General features: G+C 34.8%; 1 protein-coding gene across 6 annotated transcripts in view; it reads right to left on the reverse strand.

The window, feature by feature from the left end:
• Nucleotides 1-9,113, reverse strand: part of LOC144965744 (C-myc promoter-binding protein-like) — a 50,275-nt gene extending 41,162 nt beyond the window's left edge. Inside the window, exons 1-3 of one of the 6 annotated variants that reach the window (XM_078901390.1) lie at nucleotides 8,922-9,094; nucleotides 3,279-3,395; nucleotides 1-34 (exon numbers count right to left, since the gene is read on the reverse strand). The exon at nucleotides 1-34 is cut by the window's left edge and continues 62 nt beyond it. The gene's annotated coding sequence lies outside the window, so the exon portion shown is untranslated. Of the gene's footprint in view, nucleotides 35-3,278; nucleotides 3,396-8,921 lie in introns of all 6 variants that reach the window. The other 5 variants (XM_078901393.1, XM_078901389.1, XM_078901392.1 and 2 more) reach the window with 5 other exon arrangements.
• Between the last annotated feature and the right edge of the window lie 3,997 nt (nucleotides 9,114-13,110).

The following is a 13,110-nucleotide window of genomic DNA, read 5'->3' on the forward strand; positions in this document are numbered from 1 at the left end:
CCAGTGCAGATGCATGTTTCAATAGTTGTCTAGCCTATGTAGCAATAATAAACGTCGATACATTTATGGTAAATGAAGTCACAGGCATCAAACTAATTTTGACAACACCTGTTTTTATCTGATGGCCTATCTATCTTAATCTCACTTTCTCTCACTTCCTTGACATAAAAGTTTTAAAAAGTGAGATGTCTTAATAATTCTCAATGATGAATTGACTCCTGGTGCTACCACTGCATAGTGAATGCTCATAGAGAATATAAGTTTGTCTTATGGAAATATCAGCTCTGACAACCCTTCATATTGCAAAAAAGTGGAATAAGCGCATCAAAATATTGGAATTTCAGAGTTAAAAATTAGGAATTTGTTACCAATAGAGAACCAAAACAATTACCACCAACTTTGCCAACAAACATTTAAAGGCAGTATGATTCTAGCACAGCTGGCAAACCTATTTTACTATTTACCTCCCTTTTTGGCAATCATTTAAATAATTTATCTTCAACCCCTCCCCCCCCCCCCCCCCCCCTATCATTATCACTACTTTTGATATTCAAAATTTTAGAAGCAGAATGGGAGAAAGAAAGAGTGATAATAGTAATAGGAATGATTCCGCCAAATGCGGAAGGGTTGGCTGATAAAGAAATGTTTGTAGTGTAGTGTAGTGTAGAGAGCTTCCGACACTCTGTGAATAACTGTGTGATGATTGATGGCCATCAGTTTCAGGTATATATCATAATTGTTTACAGGCATTGTCAAAACTTGGTGAAAGCCCAAAGTACAGAGAATGAAGCTGCTCAAATTGATAATCCGATACAGCCAAAACAAGACAATAAAATAAACTGGCATGTGCATGGATACTTAAAGCAAATATACATATAAAAACTACAACACTATGAGATACAATAATAAAATATGATGGTGGTGTTGATGATGGTGATAATAATGATAGATGATGATGATGATGATGATGATGACAACGACAATGACAATGACAACAATGACCTGGATGACTGGATGAGGAAGATGACGATACATTTTGTTCATTTCTAAGGCCCAGAGTCCTGAGCAGTGTTGAGCCCCAGTAACCAGAATTGAGACACTCTTTACGTCCCCTCAAAACAACAATACAGTGCCCTTGCCAAGATGATTAAGCGCACATTGTTCAATAATCTCAATTAAAACATAGAGAAGACGTGGGGATGACTGTCAAGAGAGAGAAAACGTCATCACCCCCAAAGAGAACACATCTATACAAATAGTAAAAGAAGATCACAACAGGGTCTGATTTTAACCAAACTATCTTTTACTCAAGGACAAGGACAGAAAGCATATGGGTGGAAGAGGAAGTGGAATTGGTATAAATTGATGAATAATAATCCGTTTAGGATCCTCCACTAGCCTGTGGGTAAGACTAAGACCTTCCCCTGCCTTGTGGAAATAAAAACCATCTACATACACTGTACTGACAATTACAGTGATGGTGACAATGATGATGATAAATCAAGATGATGATGACGATGATGGTGATAGTGTTGATGATAAAGATAATAATAATAATAATAATAATAATAATAATAATAATAATAATAATAATAATAATAATAATAATAATAATAATAATAATAATAATAATAATAATAATAATAACAATAATAATAATAATAATAATAATATTAATAATAATAATAATAATAATAATAATAATAATAATAATAATAATAATAATAATATAATAATAATAATAATAATAATTAGTGTTAGCATAATAAATATGGTTATTGGCTTATTAATTTCTACAATAATACTATTAGTAATAATAATGAGATAGGATGAAGAAGAAGATGAAGAAGAAGAAGAAGAAGAAGAAGAAGAAGAAGAAGAAGAAGAAGAAGAAGAAGAAGAAGAAGAAGAAGAAGAAGAAGAAGAAGAAGAAGAAGAAGAAGAAGAAGAAGAAGGAGGAGGAGGAGGAGGAGGAGGAGGAGGAGGAGGAGGAGGAGGAGGAGGAGGAGGAGGAGGAGGAGGAGGAGGAGGAGGAGAAGAAGAAGAAGTAGGTGGAGGAGAAAGGAATAAGGAAAAGGGGTGAGAAAAAAAAAAGAATCAACCAAAAATCATCATTGTCACAATTATATTATCATCATCATTGTTATCATCATCACCAAAGAATTTTCTTTGCAATTATGAAAGTGACTATTCCCATTCAGGATAATTAAAAACTCTAGTTTTTAGAAGTTTTTAGAAAGAAAAATATCAAGCGAATAATGAAAGTCACAAATTCGTATTTTTTTAAAAACAACTATGGACATTCATGCACATCAGTGCGAACAACTTCTGTAGCTGTGGTCATTTTCTTTTGATGTTTTAACCAGAACAATAAGAAAATTCAATCCATAACCAAAAAGCATAAAATATAACAATCAACAGATTCAGTGTTGACTCTTTCTCTCTCTCGCTCTTTTTTTTTTTTCACCCATCTGATACAACCAATAAGCAACTAAACCAAATAAAATCATTGTGAAACACATGCCTTACCTTTTAAAAAAACAATCACACTTCATCATATCAACTCGAAATAGAACATCCGTGCAAAAGGATTACATTTTCCATCTAAATTATCCTATTTTGTTGATGAAAGACTGTGATTATGATGATATAGATAAACATTAAATCCTCACATTAGATGCAATTCAATAACCCATTCTTACTCTTTCAAAATCTATAACGTGTTCAATGAACCATCCCATGATCGAATTAATTTATTGATCAAAGTAAACACAGTGTGTATATGTGTAAGATCCAGACTGCAGCAATTTAATTATAATCCAACCATATGGCTATTTTACATATATACACTACACACCATGTTGAAATCTGACACCTATCAAATGCACAAATACACACTCACATCCATAGACACACACAGACAGAGATAATAAATAAGCCAATAACAAAATCAATAATTTGATTAGTATCAGTTAAACATAATAAAAATAAAAATAAAAATAATAATAATAATAATAATAATAATAATAATAATAATAATAATAATAATAATAATAATAATAAAATAATAATAGTATGTCTGAATTATAACAAGAAATATCAACAAATACCATCGCACACTCCTCACCATACAATGAAAAGTTACCACCAGTGAAATATAGAGGGCAAGAGATAATAATTGCTGGTAACAGCTGTTACTGCTAGGGGCTTACTGATATGGTAACAATGTTTATACTATTATACCCCGCCGGGTATCAATGATCAATCCTTATCCATACCTTTTTTTTTAAAGTGTGACATGACCTGAATCAACCTCTCTTTCCAAAGGTCAAAATATACAATTTGTTTCCATGTAAATGTTTATGATCAACTGATTCTTCAGTGTTTACTTATACCTACAGAGTAGAACACAGACACATGCATGCATTAGTAAAAAAAGGAAAAAGAAAGAAAGAAGAAATAAAGGAAAGAGGAAGATATATATATATATATATATATATTATATATATATATATATATATATATATATATATATATATATATATATATATATATGTGTGTGTGGAATCCGAACCATACCAATCCATAGCTAAAAATAGATGTTGACATGCATGACTGATCATATAAAACAACACACAAGTGCATTATCACCAATGACTCATGAACGACACACATGAACAGATTAAAGACTGGAAGCAGAGATACACATGTAATATGTAAACAGTAAAAGTATTGATGAGTTCATGATTCAGGCTTCTTTGAAGGTGCATAAAATAAATTATACAATATTCATGAGATTAGGGCCAAAAACAAAACCACACTATTGTTGATTATATTATGATTACAGAATACCATTGAAATGCTAAAACAATTATTTATGATGTTGCATAAAATGTTCATTAAAAAAAAAAAAAAATTATTTACCCGCTTTTGAAATCATTTAAGGGTTCAAGAAATGCCTGGGACCCACACATATAACAGTACAATTCTGGGACTCTCTATACATAAAAAATTCAAGGTCTCATTCCCCCTCGCTCTTTCATTTTAAAGTGTCAGCTGGAATGGGTTTTTCATAAATACAACTGCACTAAGATATTATATTTTCTATAAATAACTACCGTTAGGAGCAACAGTCATATCACATGACACATGACCTCAGCATCAATTAAAAACGCCAATTAAAAAATATATCTTTGACAAGAGTTCTCTTACTCAGAAAGAAAGGCTGGTATGACTCATGACTTAAGAAAGCCACAAAACACAAACGCTACTACAATGACTCCCAACTATTCTTTTTTTATATTTTTCAAAGTCATAGAAGTACAGTGGAATCCGCTTAAAGTCAACACTTGTAAAGTCAACACCTTTTGCTAGTTCCAAATTTTCTGTTATTTCCATTTGACAATGGATAAAGTCAACCTTGCTTAAGGTAAATCAATCTTACTCAACTAACTGGTAAAGCAGGGTTGGCTTTATCAGAATTATATGGTAGTCTTGTTTACAAGCTGCTGGAGTCTTGCAAGTAGACCATCAAAATCAAGTCTATCTTCGTGCATATATTCAAAATATATGCTGGGATTTGCAGTTATTAAAAGTTTTTTTTTTGTTTTTATAAAAGTTTAGTTCCATACCCAGATTATACAGTGGCTGATTAGACAACCTATGACATTCTGACAAAACTTTTATTTTTCATTATGGCCAGAAATGTTTTACTTCAAATATTAATGGATTAACTCTTTCAGCGCTGAGGCTATATTTACATTTCCATCACAAAATGACTGACACCTGATTGAGGCAGCATGAGAATAACAAGCTAAGACAAAGCGACATTCGAATTCGGTGCAATATCCCAATTAAAATACATCCCTTTAGGGCCAATTGAATGTTCTGATGAAAGAAATGATACCATTGGTTCAATTTATAGTACTTTTGTAGAAAGTAGGATTGGATTAAATTATTATTTTTGCCTTTCAAGACCAGTTGCACTGTGAGGCCATTGGCGCTGAAAGAGTTAAGATGACTCCAAACTTATCAGTATTGTAAAAAAATTTCAAACACGAGACTTCTTAATAAAAAATACCATATATATTCGTTTTTTTTTTTTTTTTAAATGTTTTCAGATGTGACTTATATGTATGATGATATTAACTGTTTAAAAATTCTATCTCAGGATAGAAACAAAAATTGAAGTTGAAGCCTGCAAACGTCTGACTCATCGCATTTCAACATTTTGAAAAAAAAAAAAGTAATAGATCCTGCCTAAAGGCGTTTTGAATTTACTATTGTGTTGGCTGGTAATAAATGGGCAGCATTTTTTCACTTAATTTTCAGTAAGTAATATTATTCTTGACACAATATTTTTAATCAATTTTTATTTAGGAAAAAATATTTATGTATTGGTGTTCAGCAGAAAAGAGATACTTGCTTATTACAGCTAAATAAAAATGAATTATGGGTCTCTTACGTACCTTTTCAACAGTCATACAGTACAAGTAAGATTTTAACACTCTTTGGATGGAACTATTATTACTAGAGGTAAACTTTTCCTCAACCAACTATTTTTACTAGATTTTCATGCTAAACTGATATATAACTGAGCAGTCCCAGCTTTCAAATGTAACATTTACGCTATTAAGAGTGTTTACCTTAAGCATTTTCAAGGTTTGTCCACGTTCATTGTACTTTTCAGCTGTTCAGTAATAATTTCCTCACCCATATTTAATTCAATTCTATACACCTTTATTTTGATCATTAACTAAACCTCATAACACCTGTCATTCTCTGCATTGGACACAATGTCGAGGCAAAAGTTTACAAACTGTATGATTAGTCACCAATCACACTTCTTACTCTTAAATGTTGTCATGTAAAGAGAGAAAAAAATACCTCAATTGAAACAAGACAGTTACTTTTTTTACTTTTTGAATGGTGCTTGCAAGCCTTTTAGTGATTTTATTTCGTTTGAGTACCAAAGCTATAAGCTTGTCTTGGGATATCACAATTATGGGGACATCCATTTGATACAACTTTGACCTGACTTTAACATTTATTGTCACAATTGTCCTCGTATATCCTTACATGTTCTATTATGGAACAAATAAACAAACAGGGGCAATGACAAATTGGAAGGCTCTTTTCATTTGTTTGCAACAAAACTCTATATAAAAAATATTTTGATGTGGTTCCATATATGAAAATCTGGTTGTGTATACACACTTAAATGAGTCATTTGTGGCTTATGATTTCTAGTTGAATCTACTCACAGAGGACTATGCCTAAAATATTTCTGTCTTGAACAGTAATGTACTAATGGTTTATTTAGCGTAAAAATTTACGTACTGTTTGTTTCACAATTTGCTATAGAGACAGTAAAGAAAAAAACGTTTGATTTATATTGTCATTTTCTCTCCAAATCTTTAAAGACCAGCTGAAATGAAAAGAAAATAATTATACCCATTTATTTCCTTTTTCACAGTAAAAACCGGTTAAACCAAAAATGTCTAAACTGAATAGAAATCAATATGTTGTTTTTTTCTCTTTGTTTTTGTTGTTAAACAACTAACAGTAAACTGAAGCCATATGCTCAAACTATCTTTAAACTGAAAAAACTGCCGAATAACCCAAGAAAAAAATTGCAGATAATCAAACCAATTCCCATTACAACTGTAACCCAATGCGCTGTCTTGTATCCATTCACCACCCCTCACACACCTCCACTGAAATCCTCTCCACTTCGCTACCAACTTTCCCACCCCCTCTGCCCACACCAATCCACAATGGCTTATTGGTCCTGCCGCTTCTCTATTCCCCCACTCACTTTCCCCTCCCAACCAATTCCACCCCTGACTGCACCAGTTCATTCTTTTTGATGGTGAGAACACAATGCAGTGCTTTGAGAGCAATAATTTTGTAACTCCATAAAGATGACGTTGGAGTTACATCACTATTGCTCTCACCCAATGAAAGGCTCTTTGGCACCTACTATCACTATGCTTGTTTGTGTGCACCGGACACACACCAACACACACACTCACACAAACACACTACACTACTTCAACCCCAAAGTCACATATAGTTGAATAATTTGATGTGATACAGGGGGATGAATATAAGCCGTGGAATAATAACCCTTGAAAATCATGACAAATTTTTGAGGTATGCATATATAAACTAACTGAAATATGTTTAAACCGAAATAGAAAATCAAGTACCTTGAATTTCGGTTTAACCGGTTTTTTACTGTATTTCAGTGGTAGTTGAAGCATTTTTTGAAGATGAGTAATAAAACAAAAATGCTAATTGACAGTCAATTACAGATTTGTCCACTTATTCTTACTTAGGGGTATCATTGGTAATGGTAAAGTAAAATAAAGATAATGAAAAGCTGAGATCAGAAGACTGACAACTAGAGAGACAAGTGTATAGTCTTTATTTGTGTATAATATATTTATAGTAGGAAGAGGCTGTTTCAGTTTCATCACAACAGAAATGTTTTATTATCCCAAACCAGCTCAGTGCAGTGATGTCATCGTCATGTAACGATTTTTTAAAGTCATTTTCATTTAGCATCTATATACAAAGAAAGTGATTTCATATTTATAAAGTATAAGACGTAATTTTCGTCAACGACATAATAATTAATAATATTATTTTATCACTTGTGTTTGTAATTTTTTCGTTGTTGTTGGGGAGGGTTTTCTAATTTACCAATCGTAGTGTTTTTATGCACCTCCGTTGACGGTGTATCTTAACGGATCGTTTTTATACACCTCCGTCACGCATGTGCATCCCACCCAATTTCATCAGCGATATTTTGTTTCTGTATTTGGATATGGCGAAAGTTATATTGTGACATCTGTAGGATGTTTTTGTTAATAAATTTATATAAAAATAATAATTTAAAAAATCGAAATATAAAACTAAAACCAGAAAATAGAAGTTGTATTGAAGGTAAAATAATGTTTTAGAAAGACCTTATTAAATGTGATGAACAGTCAGGTGGCTCCGTAGCGCAGTGGACAAGCTGCCAGACTCTAACCTTGAAAGTACTGGGTTCGATTCCCATTGTAGACAATTTTTTTGTTTAAATTTACTTTATTTTTGTTTGCTTTTTTTTTTCTTTCTTTTTTTTTTCAAAAACTTTTTATCATGTTTTTAAACAACTTCGATTTTAATTTTCTAAAATTATTTATTTATTTGAGATCAGTATTTGTGTGCCATGTTTCTTATTACATTATTGTTATTATTCTTTAATTTATTATCATTGTGGTAATCACTAAGCAGCATGCTAAACTATAATCTAAAACTATTTAAACTTAAACCTCATGGACGTATGCAGCAACTTTTTCATTAATTTACCATCACCACCAACTGAGGTGCATAAAAACGGTGCGTTTTTGTACACCTCCAATGGAGGTGCATAAAACGGTGCGTTTTTGTACACCTCCAACGGAGGTGCATACAAACGCCACATTTACCAATTCAGCACGTACACAATAATCGATGAAAATGAGGTTGTTTTGTTATAATCACATTTTATTTTTCAAAATGAATGAGAAAGGGTTATTTCAAGTTTAGGCCATTGAATTGATGATGATGATTAGATAGGAGTAGGGGAGTGAGTGTAAATGTAAAATATGAATATGAATCATGAATACAAACAATGTGATGAGAATGCTCTGCACATTCTGTTCGTAGAACACGTAATTTGGTAAAAGTAAAATTCATGTTTATATTTCTGTTTAAAATGATTTATATAAAGGTGTATCAGAGTAAATACAAAACTGCAACCGCAACACGTATAATTAGAGATGTTTACAGTACAAAATGAAGTGAAGCCAAAGAGAGTGAACATGAGTATGAGCCTCACTTGTCACTTGTCTCCACAAATAAAAAATCAAGTTCATGTCAGTGGGACTTACTTTTTCGGATGTTTGGGAATGAGTTCTTAAATTTTAGTCAACAATAAAGTGTAACATAAATGTGTCGGTTCATTTAAATATAGCCATTGAAGCAGAATTTAACATCAAAATAATTTACGCTGGTTTCTCCGTCACTAAATCCATGTCTCCATTTTGTGTTTGTGTTGACCTCTTACTTCCCTTGTGATGAACTGTAAGTTTTTAGCATTCCATTTCATCCAAAAAGTTATGATCCAAAATATATGGGAACACTTTTTCTCATCATTATTTATTATTCCTGACTTCGACCAATCGACTAATTTTAAATTATGATATAAATTTGTGTGGTTGTCAAATTTTGAAATGCAAAGTACTGTGATTATATTACCAACTAATAACAAGCTGTGTCACTGTGATCTAGTCTGTAGTGATCCAGCCTTGGAAAATAGAAAAAATGGGTAGGACACAACACGATCTCAATACCGGATACCGAGGGTCTCAGACACAATTGGGTCAGATTCATCACGTCTTTTTTTTTTATATCGCCACTTGCCACCCTATATCAATGGGAACTTTCCACATGTCCAACTTGTATACGAAGAACATCTGGTTAAGCGTTGTATTGTGACGAGGCTACCGGGCGGGTTCATAACCGCACACGAATGGGGCAACGAATTCACCACCTGGATAGAACCTGGTAAGACGAGACCATTAGAAGCTGCTGCTATGTCTGCGGATAAAGGGAAAACCCAGAAGGTTAAACGAGTTGAAATTCAACCTTATCATTGTTGTCCACTTTGTCCACCCAATGGCAATTTGGAAGCGGAGTCGAATTGCTATTCTACAATTGCGCCCTATTCAGTTGATAGCCAGCAATTGTCGCTGACCATTTTAACGCAATCGATCTGAATGGTCACTTTGGAGGATGGCGTAGTAAAAAGTTATAAAACTTGCAATTTATATTTAAAAGTTTTTTGGTATGTTATAGTCTTCACACGCCATTATGGCATGCTGTCAGGGTCGAAAGTGTCAAAAGCTGTGGAAAGATCAATAGGAGACCCAGAATGGTAGACTTTCCTTGATGTGTGACTTGCTAAAGGACATTTGTGCATTGCTGTTTCAGTTCTGCGGTTTTGTTTTATAGGGTGACCGAACACATTCCACAATATCATGTTTCTTTATAAAGCTGTTGAAGTGCATTTTTCTCTTTGAGAATTGTAGAAGAGAAAGGTAAATTCGATACAGGCCTATAGTTATTGGGATTTCATAAACAATGCCCCTTTTCTTTAGCCCTCTGAAAACCGCTGGGACCATAGCGTACTAAAAATATAGTTACGTCATGACTGGGACACATTCATTCATTTATTGCTAACTGGTAGAGGTATATCTAAGCAGTCCTTAACAAGAGACGTTCGTAGAAGATCGAGTATGACGAACGAATGCATTGGAAGATGACATAATACAGCCTTAAATAGATTTCATGGAGACTTCAGTGGATGAATTTAAGATTTCTTTATCGCACGAAGTGATATATTATGAGCATTCTGGGTCGGTGTCCAAATCATTACGAATTGCCGACAATTTATTTTAAAGTAGTAGTCCGCAAAATGTTCAGCAAGTTCTTCTTTGGTGCCGTATGAGGACAGTGTACAAACTTTCTCTTTTCGTGGTAATAGGTTGTTGCTTTGACGACTTTCGGAATCTTTGTTATTTTGAAACGGGTTGCTCTACTATTTTTCTTTCCTCTAAAACTGGAATGTTTGTGTCTTTCTCTCTTGATGTTTCAATGTTCCTGTCTTTTGTTCATCCCGACTGATTCCATCTTTTCTCAATTCTCTTCTTCTCTCATATAACATTTCTTCTTCATTTGTGAATTGTGGGGATGGTTCTCTTTCGTCAACGTTTATCCCGACACTTTTTAAAAACGTATCCTAGATCATCTGCTCACTGGCCATGCATTTTATTCTTCACGGTTTCATTCTCCACATAGGCATATATCTTTCTCTGTTAATTTCATTGTTTAAATATATATCACCCCCTCCCCCCTCATCACCATGTATTGCTCAATTGTGTCTATCTCCGGGGATGACCAAAGATCGAAACGTCGTTTCGATATCAGTCACATCTCTATAATTATTCAATTTTCTGCACATTTCGTGGCTCACATACGCCCCTTTGAGTTTTAGTTCAACTGTGGCTTTAAAACTTGAAGCTTGAGACTGCTTCGGCAAACGCAGAATTCAAAGTTCGAAGTCTGTTTAATGCCGATAGTATGCTATGCAGTAGAACACGCTTATACTCGTACTTATAACAATCACGATTGAAACGAACTGATGAAAATAACAACATATGCATGAGCCCCATTTTCACCATACTTATATGTCCCTACCATCAATAAAGAACAAATTTTAATTTAAAAAATATAAAGAATTGATAGCTTATAATGTTTCTACTGCCCAGTATTCTTCGTCAGTTCCGTGCTCTTTGTTGTAGATTTTAAATATCAACAATGTTGTGTTCAAACCATGTAACTTAACAATTCAAACAAATAATTTATTTATTTAAAAAAAATAATTTTTTGCCAAGTGGAGAAAAGGCAGCAGCTTCTAATGGTGATCACACTACTATGTTATGACAATCAATACAGCGCACAAATTCATTACCGCAATTGTGTACCGTTGAACCGGTCCGGAAGCTTCGTCACAACGCACCGTTCAACTAGATGCTCTGCGGTTTCGGGCTCTTAACCAGAACGGGTACATGTTGGATAGGTGGCAAGCCCCCACTGATGAAGCGAGAGTGCCGTTATGTAGGTTCTCGACCGAAGCCGATTGGCTGCCACCCAATGTCTCCTCTTGCTGATTGAAAAGCCTGGCAAGTTCTCCCCCAGGTTCAAGGAGTCGATGTCCCCGCCCCCTCGAGGGATTTAATTCGTCCTAAACGACCCCCATCTCTTATATTCAACTCTTTTCGAAGTCAGGGAAGCTACAAACAAGGGTTGATAGGACTGCTTGAAACAGAGGCACCGTCCATTATGTACTTTAGAGGGGTATCCCCATTCCCTCTCTCTTTGATCTTATTAAGCCAGTTGTTTGTAATCGTCTCCCGCCGGACATCGGGGAGCTAGATTGCTGCCATTATTGGGCCACATTTGATTGCTGCCATTATTGGGCCACATTTTATAGGCACTATTGCCAACATTCCAGACACTATGTGCATGGGCTTGCGAAGTTTTACATCTACCTTCTCAACGTTGTTGCTTCCCCACAATGGAGCTCAATAGTCCGCGGTGGAATAGCATAGTGCCAGGGTAGACGTCACCAGGAACGCTTGACTAGCACACCAAGTTGATCCTGCCAGCTTCCTCAGAAGACTGTTGCGTTTCTCAATCTTCCGGGCAACTCCTTCGAGATGCACCCGATAGGTAAGGCTGCGGTCTAGCGCAACCCCCAGGTATTTCGGATTCGGGTCGTATGAAAGAAACTGGTCCCCGACGAGAACGTTTAGTTCACGGGTGTGCCAGTCACTGCATAGGTGAAATGCAGTGGCCACGGTTTTGGAAGTGTTCATATTTAGGTACCACTTGTCAAAGTAAGATTTGAGTCTGGTGGCGTCCTCTCTGAGTATGCTCTCGAGACGGGTCCACACTTTACTTTGAGTAACGAGTGCCCATTCATCCGCGTATCTCAGCCTCAGGAAGACAGTGTTTGGCATGTCGCTAATGTAGACATTAAACAACATTGGCGGCAGAACAGATCACTGAGGGACCCCATTCCTCAGTTTCCTGACTTTGATCTCCCAGCGCGACGTAAAATTGTTTTTCTCCCAAGATTGAAGAGAATAACCATGGATCACCTACCTTGTCGTTAATGGGGGTGTTTGAGGCATATCGGGGGCAAAGGAGTAATTCCGGTTTACCTCGGCCATCCCGGGCTCCACACTACTATGATATGGATCAGTCTGGGAGAAAAGGCATACATGTTTTTGCCTGCCGTTCTATAATTAGATTTTTAATAAATGGGGGCGCGTGCAGAATAGATAAATAAAGAGATAGATAGATAGATAGATAGATATTGAATCGTGTTGGATATAAATATGGTACGAATAGATAGGTTGATAGATAGATAGATAGATAGATAGATAGATAGATAGATAGATAGATAGATAGATAGATAGATAGATAGATAGATAGATGGATGGGTGGGTAGAT

Source organism: Berghia stephanieae, chromosome 2 (genome assembly GCF_034508935.2).
Source record: "Berghia stephanieae isolate SIO BIC M18660-M18661 chromosome 2, UCSD_Bste_1.3, whole genome shotgun sequence".
In the NCBI taxonomy this organism is placed as follows: domain Eukaryota; kingdom Metazoa; phylum Mollusca; class Gastropoda; order Nudibranchia; family Aeolidiidae; genus Berghia; species Berghia stephanieae.